Source organism: Arachis stenosperma, chromosome 1 (assembly GCF_014773155.1).
Source record: "Arachis stenosperma cultivar V10309 chromosome 1, arast.V10309.gnm1.PFL2, whole genome shotgun sequence".
NCBI lineage: Eukaryota > Viridiplantae > Streptophyta > Magnoliopsida > Fabales > Fabaceae > Arachis > Arachis stenosperma.
This window is the reverse complement of record NC_080377.1, coordinates 56948947-56962708: the sequence shown is the minus strand read 5'-3', so window position 1 is coordinate 56962708 and position 13762 is coordinate 56948947. Positions and strand designations below refer to the sequence as shown.

At 32.6% G+C, this 13762-nt stretch overlaps 1 pseudogene; it reads left to right on the top strand.

Annotated features, from left to right (window-relative positions):
• The first annotated feature begins 740 nt into the window (after positions 1-740).
• Positions 741-13484, top strand: LOC130980022 (uncharacterized; annotated as a pseudogene).
• Positions 13485-13762: the final 278 nt, after the last annotated feature.

Here is a 13762-nt window from a genome sequence, read left to right as displayed (position 1 = left end):
TTTAGATAAAAAATTAAAATATTTAATAAATATTGGTGTTATAATATTTAAGGTTTTGATCTTTTAAGTTCTAAACTAAATTCCAAACAATTATAAATTTATATATCATTTTTGAAAAATTAGATAATTTAATTTAATATTACTTTACTAATTTTTTTAGTTTCTTAATTAAATTTATTTATTTATTTTAATGAATTCGTGTGTATATGATTCTAAATTATGTCTGGTTACATTGAGATATGATTATAGATTTATGGTACGGTAGAACAATTGGAATTGAGGTGTAGATTTAGTATGTTATAATTTAAAATATTATTTTAATATAATTTTTAATATTATAAAAATTTTATGTATAATAATTAATTTTAATAAATAAAAAATATTTATATATTTTGTATTTATATTTTTTATATTTAATTATTTAAGAAAAAAAGATTCTGTTGCTATTTAAAATATTATGTATTAAAATATTGTCATATAAAATATTTATTTATGTATTAAGATGTTTTTTATTTATTAGAGTCCATCAATATTATTTTTTTATATTAGTCTTTAATTTTTATCTAATAAAATCTAATAATTTATATAAATGTGATACATCTAATAAACACATAATTATTATATTTATTTTAAGAAATACTCTACTATACAGATTAAAATTATATAAAAAAATATAAACTTACATCGTTATTGTATAATTTACCCATTTTAGACATACTCAAAATTGTGATTCATACAAGATGAAGCTTTTGAAACCGAAGAATTTCGGTCGCAAATCTGTCAAACACGTGTCAGAGAACAGTGTGATCCCTACCAAGTACCAACACCGTGTCAACAAAAAGTTCCACGGATGGGACCCACAAGTAGAATGGACCTTCTTTTCTTTGCACTCCATTGTCGCAGGTCACATGCATTGCAAGCGCGTCATAAAAGCATGTAGGAGGGACCTGTCCGATGTGGCAGCAAGAGGAATTAACCTGTCGTCAACTAACAGTTTAGGGGAGCTTCCGTCGTTAAGGCTGCAGGCGAGGACGGCTTGGGAAAAGACAAACGGCCGTTGGGTCATGAGAAGGAGCGCATTTTTGAAGCGGAAAAAGATGTGGCGGGAAGAGACGCTGTTCGCGCCAAAAAATGGGACGGTGGTGGTTACAGGTTACTTGACCCCACTTATTATCCGCATAGATATTGTGGAGGCTAAAAAGGAATTCATGGGTCCCCCTACTCCCTATTGTTCCAAAATTGAAATTATAAATAGTGGCATTGAATTTATATGCAATTTCTTTTTAAAAAATTTAGTTATTTTCTTTCAAGTGAAAAGAGACCGATTAACTGATATAAATAATTTTGAATGTTAGGTTAAGGGCCTAATTACTAGCTACTACTACAAGTGGTTCAACTCCAACATTTTTATTTAATATTCATTGATCGGCCATTTAAAAGTTACATTGTACTAACGAACCAATCAGTTTAAATAAGTAAGATTTGATACGTCGTTCATATTTTTATTGCCCTTAGCCCCTTATGGTTTTCATTTTGATTAGGATATAATTAATAACAATAAAACATAGATCGACTGTACAGAATTAAACATAAAATAAACTCCAAAACTTGACATAAAAAGAATAAAGAGACAACAATGTGGGTGAAGAGAATAGAGTGTGGTTGCTTGCTGGGGCTAAATTAAAAGCCAAAATGAGTGAATTCGAGAATGGTAGCCAGCCACAACGTGGGTAGCGTCTTTTGACAGGGGCGAAAGGGCAGTGTACTAGAGAAGATAGAGAGAGAAGCCTTCAAGAGTTCGCGTAATGAGAAGTGAGAACCAGAAATGAGTAGTGCCACGTCATTGACAACTCAGAGAGCGAGGACCTCATGCGGGCCCACCAATTATTTTTCTCATTTTCTTTTTGAAAAAAAAAGGTTTTAGTATTTTCGTAAATCCCGCCAATTTTATTGCGTGTCAGAACCTTTTTGACCGTTAGGACTTCGGTGCGGTGGATGGCGCCAAATTCGAAGTTAGCGTGGTTGCGTCGTTAGTTTGAAAACTTGGATCGATGCAACGCCGCCGCTTGTGTTGGAGGCATGTTTTCTTCTTCTCTCGACGTGCATGAATGAATAAGAATAGGTATTGAATCAATCAAACGAACGTGGTTACCATTACGATCATTTATGTGGAATTGTGGATGGAAATTGGAAAGCACGAATCTTGGCCTGAATTTTGGCATCATTTTTTTGGTTTTCAACTTTCTCGCTTCCATGCAGGCCACATTCCCTGATTTGACCGCTTTGAGAAAAATATTCCTTACGCAATTTCTCGTGTCTCGCTCCCAAGTCCCACCCCATCAGCTTCACGCCTTTACAATTTCATTGTATATATCTTTTTCTTTTATGGTTAGGTAGCAAGCTAAGGGAAAGAACATGCACCTATTCTTTTATCATTGACCTTGGCATAAACTACTCTTTTATCTTATCTTTTCTAAGTCGATTACTATAAATTGAATTTTTTTTATCATTTATTATGCCAACTTTCACTGATGTTAACACACTATAAGTTAAATCTTTAATGATTAAAACTATAATAATATTAGGTACACAAAAATCAGTTATTAAATTAGTTATTTTTATAAAATATATATTAAAATATAAAATAAATATTAAAAATAAATTAAACAAAATATATATTTATACATAAATATATAATAACTACTATAATAATTAATGTGCATGTAATATTTTTGTTAAAATTATTAATATATTTGAATGTATATTATTTTAAACAATGTTTTTTTTAATTAGTATCCTTAAAAGGTTTGTAACAAAAGGTCTTAATAAAATAGAAGATCGTGTAATAAAATTATGTTTAGATAATCAATTATAATAGGTGTACATAAAAAACATCTATTTTATATAAAAAAAATTATCTACTAAAATAGTTATTCTTAAAAAAAATATAAATATATATTAACAATAAATTAAACAATATATATATATATATTTATATTTATATTTAAACACATGGTGAATAATTTGGTAGATGATTTAATGTTAGGATGCACGTAATATTTTTATTAGAAAATACATTAATTTTAAATATTATGCAGTTATATTTTCATTCTTATCTTTGTGATTGACATTTTTTTATATAAAAACTCTATCTTTTTCCATATATATATAAAGAGAGCGACAATGTCATTTTTTAATTTGATTGATAATATCAACTTTTCATAATGTGATTTTTTTTGTAATTATCCTCCATTACTTTTGTTATTCGATTTTTTTTAATGATGAAAAAAGACTCATAAAAATTGAAAGTAATTGAGAAATAATAAATAATAAAAAGTGATATTATTAATTAAAAACTTGAAAAATCTTTTCCATAAAATAAGAGATATTTAATTTGCCAAAAATTGGGGTAAATTACACAAATAAATTAAATAGGAATCAATTTGATTATGTATTGTGTTATTGCCACTTTCACTACAAGAAAATCAGTTTTATGTCATGTTTTTAAAGCGTGTCGAAAAGTACGAAAAATCAGGCTAATAGATTTTCGCCATGCTTTTTGAGCTATCGACACGTTTTTAAAAAGGTCACATCCGCAAATGTGTCGGTTGCTCTATCGCCACACTTTTGTGGATCTATCGACATACTTTTTTTTGCCACGCTTTTTGTTATTGTCACGCTTTAAAAGCGTGGTCATATATGTGATGCTATAGCCACATTTTATAAGCGTGCTTTCTGAGTGATAATACAGCCACGCTTTCTTAAACGTATTTTATGGCCACGCTTTTGAAGCTTGTCAATATTAAAGCAATCGGCACGCTACAATGACCACGCTTTTGAAGTGTGCCGATTGCTGAAGCTATAGCTACGCTTTTGAAGCATCCCAAATTTGTGGGATATGGCCATGTTTTAGTGGGAATAACAAATCTATGTATCTACTACATAATTTTATATGATCTATCAAATTAAAGAAAAGAATATAAGACAATAGGATGAGAACCAATGAATTCCATTAATGTGAAAAATTTAAAAATGTAACAACACTCCAACATTATATATGCCTAAAACCAAACCAATGAAATCAAAATTATTATTAAAAATACAATATATAATATGTTTATTCAGCCATATTATATATATATATATATATATATATATATATATATATATATATATATATTCTTAATAATAATAATCCCATAATCCCAGCCACCCCCACTTTAACACAACATGCATTTTCCATTTTCAAAACACTGGTTCAGCTGCCAGAATCTCTAATAATAATCCCATAATCCCAGCCACCCCCACTTTAACACAACATGCATTTTCCATTTTCAAAACACTGGTTCAGCTGCCAGAATCTCTTCAGTGAGTTTGTTGTCCTTGCCAATCTTGTGATTGGTGAATGTCTCAAAATTCTTCTGGAACAACCCAGTAAGTTTCAACAGTGTCTTATTATAAGCCTTTTTATTTGACCACTAGAAAATACATAAATCAAAACAAAATGTTAAATTTAAAAACATTGGCAAATGATAGAAAAATAAATGTATTAATAGAGTTAAAGAAAAATTATTAACAGTATTAATAAGATCAAGAGTTTATATTGAATCAATAACCATAGCATGAGGGGAAAGAAGCTAAGCTTTCTTCAATATGTCCTGACACTACTAGAAAATTAGTTATTACAAATGGATATTTTCGACGGATTTTATCCCACTAAAATACAGAGGAAATTTCAGAGGGATTTTTTGTCGGAAAACAAAAAAAATAGATTAGCATAAATTACAGACGGAAAAGAGAATCCGTCGATAAATCCGTCGGAAAAATTAATTTTTTTCAGTGAGAAATGGTTACAGACGAAAAATCCGTCTGTAATTAAATAGACAAAACACTGCGTTTTTACTAAATTATTACAGACGAAAAATCCGTCTGTAATTTAAATTTTCCGTCGGAAATATTGAGAACCGTAATTTTATCACCACCCATTTCACACTCCATTCGAACACCATTCACACTCCATTCACACTCTGCATAACCATTCGCCCTCATCCCTTAAACTCTTCGCCCTGCAGCCACCGCAGTCTCTGCCGCCGCCGTTGCAGCCACGCAGCCCCCGCATCAGCCATCGCAGCTCCCCGCAACCCCACAGCCTCGCAACCCCACAGCCTTCTCCTATGTTCGAGCGCTCTCCTTCTCTCTCGGTGTCGCCGTTGTGTTTCTGCCACTGCCATTCCTCCTCGCTTTCATTCACGAGTCATGACCGTTCCTTCACTCCTCCATTGGAAGTAGATCTGAAGAGCCACAAACCGAGGTGTGGCATGTTCCTCCATCATTGAGTTCCTTGTTGTCGTCGACAATCACATTGTGCCCCTCCTTCCACACCTCCTCCATACGCCATTTTCCCTTTATTTCTGAGGTAAGATTTGAGATTTTTTTTCCTATTCCTTAGTTTTTATTTTTTGTTTTTGTTCTTGGTGTTTCTTCTGATGAGTTTTCTTATTGTGTTGTTATTGTTATGTTCAATATTTTTTTTGAGAGATTTTGCTCAATGTTAAGGTTCATTTAGTGTTGTAACATTTATGATTAGTGGAAAAATATATTAAAAAAACTGAATAAAGTGTTGGTGAGACATCTCCAGACAAGAAATTAATAGAATTAAAGCTTACTGAAGATCAATCATATGTTTAACTGTTAGTTGTTTATGAAACTACCATAAGCTATTGAGTTTTTTGGGCCAATTGAGATGCTTTGAAGTGTATAGGCTTCTGGTTCAACCCTTGTCACATTCTGTCTCCATCTCCTATTGATTACTCACTTCTGTAGATAAACTGATCTTACTTTGTAAAATTTATGTTATTGATGGTACTAATAAGTGATTCCACCATTAGAAATAATGAATCATGATCATTAATTTTCTGCATATAATATCTTTTATCATGCATCTGTTATAAATAAAGTGAAATTCTTCTGTTGAAAAACTGCATGCTTTGGATTTTAGAGACTCTTTTTTCTTCAATTGATTTATATTTCTTTCCTTTACTGATTCTTTTTGTTTCTCAATTGGATTGAGGAGTTATGTAACAGAAAAATAATCTAAGGTGGTTGTTGATGATGTTGAAATTTAGTAGTCCTATATATATTTTTCAGCTTTTGATTTTTGTAATTTGCAATGCAGGGGACCAATGTGGTTCTGATTTGATGTAAATGTGAGTCTATGTTTTTGTTCTTTTATTTCTCAAATCACAGTCAATGATTTTGATAAACTAATTTTGTGTAATCTCTGGTATGTAAGTAGAAAACTGATGCATTGATACCTAAATATACTTTTCATTTTTCATTAATACAAGTTTAAATTATATATAGCATTATATAGTTGTGAAAATATACTTGTTCAAAATAGAAAAACTCAAATTTTCTAGAGATAAATTGGTCAGTTGTGTTTGATTTTCCTAATATTTTTTTCAGTTTTTTATTTTGATGGCAGGAAATTTCCCTGCTTATTTTTTGGTGTAAGTTCTCAAATACCCTTATCTTATCGCTGTAAGTTCTCAAATACCCTTCTCTTTTAATTCTTCTTCTTCTCTTCTTCTTCCTCTTCTTCTCTATCGCTCTCTCGCGTTAGCAGCATGCAATTCAAAGTTTCTTTGTGATTTCTGCTTGATTTGTTTGCTTAGGTTCTTAAATACCCTTCACTGTTAATTCTTAATTATTGCTTAGGTTCTCAAAGTTTTTGGTAATGTGTCTCTATCTTCCTTAACTATCACTGGCAATCATGCATGAGAATCTCTTTTTGTGTGTGTATAAAATTGTTCTTGTCTTCAGATTTACAAAAGTCCTACATGACTACATCCATATATATATATATAATCACAACCTCATGAGTTTTGTCCATGGTTGTGAACCTTATAAAGTTGAGAAGACTTTTAGAGCTGGAAGCTCAGAAATCTATTCTAAACTGTAGTTTTAGGGCTCATGCTTGGAGTTGTTACGTTCATAATTGTCACTTGATTTTTTTATGCACTTTCATTTTGAGTTATTGTTGGGGTTCTTTTATTAATTAATAATGCCAGGCCTATCATGGATATCAATAATTAAAAAAAGCTCTATTCTTTTCCAATTATAATACCATTGAATGATAAACTTAGACTTTTTAATATAATTGACCAATCTTTTACATAGGCTCCAGACATAGGGTGCCTGGTGTCGACTCCAAAGGACTCCGGTGGAAACAGAACGAAACCAGGGAGTATTGGAGAAGTTTCGGTCTATGTCCCCGGTCTACAAATTCCTAAACCTGTTGATTTTGCTCAGTCACTTGGAGATCACTTGTCAAAGAAAATAGTAGAGCGCCTTTCGGCTCTTAGAACACGTATAGTTGTAATGGCTGCCCAAGAAGGCCCTACAATTACAAGAACAAAAAGAAAAAGTGCTACTCAACATAGTCAGTTTCTTAAACAAAGATGAACTTATTTTATTTAATGATAAAAGAAGGAAGATTAAATTTACTGATGCATTGGTATGGCAACGCATGATCATCTGCAGGTGGTTCAACACTGCTTGATCTTCTGCAGGCTCTAGAAGATTATTTGCCGGTTCTTTTGGGGTTAGTCAATGATGGTAAGTCTTATATTTGTTCTTTATTATGTAATATGTGCTTTTTTTTGCCTTTCTGTAAGATAAATATTCTAATATTTGCTTTATGGTGAAGGAAGCCATTTACAATATAAAGTACAATTTGTTTGGGTGAATTAAGAGGATGATGCTGAGGTAACTCCAACCATTTTTTTTCCTTATTTCCTGATGTGTATTGTATTTCTGGATTTGATTTGGAAATTATTTTCTACACTTAAAGAGTGCTGATCAGTTTGTTCCCACCATTTCCATTCTTTGTGGTGTGGCGTGATTGACGCTTTCACAGGAAACAACCATGTCTAATGGTTGGTATGAAGTGTTGTTAGTTTTACATTTGATGGCAATGCTATTACTATCACAAGCTAATTTTTTACTGCTTCCAAGATCATCCACTGATGGTTATCAGCTTAAGGTATCTGAAGGTAAGTAATTTGGAATTTTAACACAAATCCATTGTACGAAACAGCCAAAATCCATTGTAATAGATTGGTTTAGACCTCAAATTAGACTCTTTGCTCTTGAGATAATTGTTGTATATACTGTAATACTTTATTTATAAGAATGTTCTGTCTTCGCAGTTGCACTGATCTTTAGTATATATTGTGTCGATTGCGAAAGTAAAATAGTTGTTACTTGTAACAGAAAGCAGACGAGCTTCTGTTGATATCTTCTTAAAGGCTGCTGGATATCTGGATTGTGCTGTCAAACATGTTCTTCCCCAGTTGCCGGCCGAACTCAGGTTAGTACATATATATGTCATTTATGCAATAATTGGAATGAAGCATTTTCTTTCCCTGTATATGACCTATATAGTTTTCTATATTATTTGATATTTATTACATGTGTTCTGATTATAGGAGGAATTTACCAGTAGACTTAGCAGAAGGAACGCTTCGAGCACTCTCTCTACAGGCATTAGGCCAGGTATCAATTATAATTTCATATGGACCTACTAAATGAGGTGTCTTATCTCTGCTATGGTGTATTCATGATCCACTCTTAGCTTTGAAATATTCAACTGAAAATTCCTCTGCTTTGGTATAATTGTTTATTTCTTCCCTTGTTTAGGGAGTGGATATCCAACTTGGAATGGCAATTGATAGTACCAAGGCCACTCTAGCTGTGAAGCGTAGACTTGCATGCGAAATGGTGAATTGAATACTATATAGGATTGGGAATTAATCATCTTTTCTGTTTACATCAATCTTCTTAGAACATAAGAATCCATTAGGCATGTTAATGTTCTTTCAAAAACCAGAATTCTTTCTTTTCTCTCTCTCTCTCTCTCTCTCTCTCTCTCATTTTAGTGTATATATATATAATATATATATATGCACACATTCCCATGTCAGTGTGGATCATCATGAAAGGTAGACTTTAGTGTTTGTTCTTTGGAATTGCCAATGTGAATGATATTTTATTTTACTTTTTTCGGTATTTCCTTTGTGCAATAGTTTCTACTGTTTGTTTACCTTCCTTTCTGACAAACTTCAAAATTGTTTTTTTTTTCCATTTTTCTTAATTTATTTCTGTTCAGGCAATTGTATCTATAAAGAAAGGTGCATATTTACTAAAGTATGGTCACAGAGGAAAACCAAAGCTCTGCCCTTTCAGACTTTTCCCGTAATAGGCATATTTGTGATGACACATTATTTCAATAATTTCTTTGCTTCTTCTGATAATTTCTTAATGATATGATGTGGCCTATGATTTTCATTACATTCTGTTCTTCAAATTTGTTCTATAAACATTAAATTTAGAGGTTTCGAAATCTTCCCCCTGTTAGATTCTCAATGGTCTCACTAGTGATTGAAACTTGTATTTGTTGTTTCTTATTGTTTTTTATTTTTACTGTTAACTACTAAATCCGTAATGCTATCTTCAATAAAACTCTACTTTGATCTGGAAACTATAGTTGCTTGCAATGCTAAATACTACTATCTATAAAGTTTCTTTAATTATGATGAAGATGTTAACATGTCTTCTCCCCTGATTATAGGATGAGAGTAATTTGATTTGGTACTCAGGGCAGCAGGAAAAGCATTTGCGATTAAGTTCGGTTTCGAAGATTATTCAAGGGCAGGGAAATGTATGTAACAAACATCCATGGGCATGCTACCTTCTTGCTTGATGAATTTTCCAGATGAACCTGAAGTTTTGGTCTAATAATACAACACTAATCCTTTTTCAGATAAGGTGCCAAAGGCAAAATGAAGCTGAAAAGGAGTGCCATTCATTTTCGCTAATCTATGCTGACAGCGAACACTCTCTTGATCTGGTAATATTTGTGATTAGCACATTGCATATAACTGTATTTGTTTTCTTATATCCTTTTCAGGAGAGCAAGTTTTTGAAGTTTTTGGGATTTATGTGGAATCCCCTTTCTTGGGTTACGGAGGCTGCTGCTATAATGGCAATTGCTCTTGCTAATGGAGGGGTAAGTGTGCTTACTAGCTTCTAAAAATTATTAGCAATGGATGTGTATCAAACTCTTGAATTAACTCAACTTTTTGCTAAGTTTAGGTGAACTCAATCTGAGTTTGATTATTTTGTACTTGCTCTTATTATTATTGTACAGGGTAAGCCTCCTGATTGGCAAGACTTTGTTGGTATTATCACTTTTCTTGTCATCAATTCAACCATCATGTTCTTTTTAGTGCCAGCTAGAAAGATAGATGTCATAGAACTTCATCCATTCCAGATTCTACATCATGTTCTTCTTATAGATTAAGGAATTGTGATGTTTTTATTGGATTACATGGCTCAAAACCTCCTTTTGTAAGATTTGTTAATTGGCTTCGTGCTGAATTAGAACTTCAAGGAATCAGTTGCTTTGTATCAGACAGGGCTCGATGTAGGAGCTCTCGCAAACTTGGCATTGTGGAGAGAGCCATGAATGCTGCTTCTTTTGAGATAGTGATAATGCAACTTAGTTATCTATTAATATTTTAGATTATTCTATCTTTAAATGCTAAGTGTAATTTGTGACATTCATGTAACATTGGGATGGTCATCTTATTTTTTTTGGATATTTTTTTATTAAGACAATGAGATATTGGTCAATGATGTTGAAAAATAACATCCAATTTTATAGGTATCATGTAATGAATATTATGTTTATTTATGTGATTTTTGGTTTTCTTTTTTCAATTTACAGTGTTTGATGGAGTAAATTTAGAAAACAAATCTAAAGTATTCATTTTGCAATGGAAAAATCTAAAAAAAATTCTATTTTATCTTACTGACAGATTTACAGACGGATTTTCTGTCTGTAATCAGAACGGGATGATTTTTCAAAGTTCAAATTACAGACGGAAAATATGTCGGAAAATCCATCTATAATTACAGACGGAAAATCCGTCGGAAAATTTGTCTGTAATTACAGACGGAAAATCTGTCAGAAAATCCGTCTGTAATTACAGACGGAAAATCCGTCGGAAAGTTCATCACCTTTGGGAAATGGATAGAAAATTTACAGAGGGAAAATCCGTCAGTAACTGCTAAAAATTCGTCTATAATTTTCAGACGGAAAAAAATCCGTCGGTAAATAATTTCCGATGGGACTTTTACAGAGGGACAAAATCTGTCGGTAATTTCGTCGGTAACCAAAAATCCGTCAGTAATAAAGACTAAATCCGTCTGTAAATCTGTATGTATTAATCCATTTTCTAGTTGTGTGAAAACATGAAATAAATTAAGATAAAAAAAACATACAAGTATCTAGACTCCACTATACACTTCTCGCAAGTTAAGGCTATTACTTGAAATAATTGGTTAATTGGACCCAGACAATAAAAATTCATGTATAAAACAGAAAATAATATAGTAAGAAAAATGCTAGCAGCAAAACTAATCAGAAGAAATCCAGATTTCTACCTCAATATCAGTATTTGGACATAATATCTGATTTAATCCCAAGACGTTCTGCTCTGTTACCAATTTACTCAAGACTTTGTCACATGACACAAAACAAAATAAATGCAACCAAATTAGAGAAGGTCAACTGACTCTAAACCCAAAGCACAATCACAAATCAAATGTTAAACTTCAGTGCCCACATAAGGGAAATCAAATATTATCCCAAACTACAATACCAGGATGCAAGAAAGAAACCCAATAAAAACTAACCTCTTCACCAGATACATATAAAACTCGAGATGCTTTGCCTTCACTGCAACCTTTTGCTATCATTGCTGCCATCTTTCAATCAAATTGTCACAATAAAAGAAAGCATTAGTGATATTTGACCACTACATAAATAAAAAAGGTGATAATTCAATCTTTAGATTCAGTTTATCGACCAAATAAATAATTCATACTTGTAACAATAGAGTACTCTTCCCAATACCAGGATCACCACTAACTAAAGTTAAGGAGCCTTCAAAACCAACAATTATTGATGATGTTAGTCATTGTCATCAAATTCACCCCAAACTGAAGTGGCAAGTAAATATGACACCCCCCATAAAAAAATAGCAAACAAAAAGTCATTGTAACTTCTTAAACAATTAGCTCAAAGCAAATGCCAAATATTAATTCATTATGTTTATGTATCTCAAAAATATCATTGACATCATCAACAGGGTCTTTAATTAAGAAAATACCTTTTACATTTGCTCTTCAAGATAGTAGAAGAAGAAGGATTCCTATACCAATTCCTCTTCCTCTAATTGATAAATCAATTATTAATCTGCTTTAATTACAAACCAGTTTCCTGCACCAGCTTTACCTTATCTTTCTCTTTATGGAATATCCAACATGAAAGTGGGAGAAAAAATATCAATATATTTAAGAGTTTTTCCCTTAAATAACAATAAGATCAAGTAGAAAGGGTTCTGGTAATAACAATAAGATCAAGTAACTACAAGATACCATGAACATCATTAATTGTGACATACCTTGAATACCATAAGTGTTGCTGTTGTCCAACATCTGTGACATATATAATCCATTCAGCCTTCTCTTCATTTATCCGATACCTACATGGTTCAAGTAATAGAGAGAACTAAAAGGGAATAGTTTTCCCAATCAATATATTTCCAATTCTACTCAGGGATAAAAATTCAGATAGAAGTAGGTTTCCAAAATGTATATGAAACATCCAAGATAAAAATAAATAAAAGTTGAAATAGTATTTGCAAATATTGAATCAATTATATTAGATTAGATAAACAAATACCTTGATAATACACAACAAAATAGGAAGCAAGCACAATTAAACTTGATAATACACAATGTACAACACAAAACAGATTCGCAACAAGCCAATTCTCTCAATTTTTTGGTAAAAATATTCGATCTTAGAATATTCTTAAATTTAATATGTCAATATTTAAACATCTATTTTCACATCTGCAACACAGGAATAGATTCACAGCTAGGAAACAAAAATAATGGCCCTTATCATAAGAACAGAGAAACAGAGGGAAGAAATAGTTAACTTGTAGTGTTCATGGTGAGGGTTGAGCGCCGATTGAGGGATAGGCAGTGACGGTTTAGCACCGATTGAGGGAGAGCATGCCTATACAGGGTGCACCGACGGAACAGTACCGACGGAGCAAAGCCGATGGAGGGTTGCGAGAGAGAGTGCAAGGTTGCAAATCCAAGGAGGAGGCTTGCGTTGAAGGTGCGAGGGTTGTGACAGAGAGGGTGCGACAGAGGGCTACAAGAGAGGGCTCAGAGAGAAGGATGTGTGCAGGGGTTCTCAACAGTGGTGTAGGTTCTCATCAATGATGAAGATGAAGGGCTCGGAGAGAGGGCTGGGTGCGAGGGTTCTCATAGTAGTGATGAAGATGAAGGGGTGGGAGAGAGCACAGATGGGTGTGAGGGTTCTCATTGGTAGTGAAGGGTGATGATGAAGGGCTAGGTAAGGTTTGTTCGACAGCTAGGTAGTAGGGTGTGTTTGACGGCTGTGTGATGATGAAGGGTTATCACTTAAAGGGTTTAGCGTTAAAGTGTTTAACTTGGAAAAAAGTAGTGTTTGGGAAAAAATGGGTGGGAAAATTAAATCTTTCATGGGAACTTTATCGCTATGCTTTTTTAGAGTTTTTAAATAATTAGAGGATATCGGCACGCTTTAAAAAATGTGACCATTGGAAAACAAATTGGCCACGCTTTAAAAGCATACCTG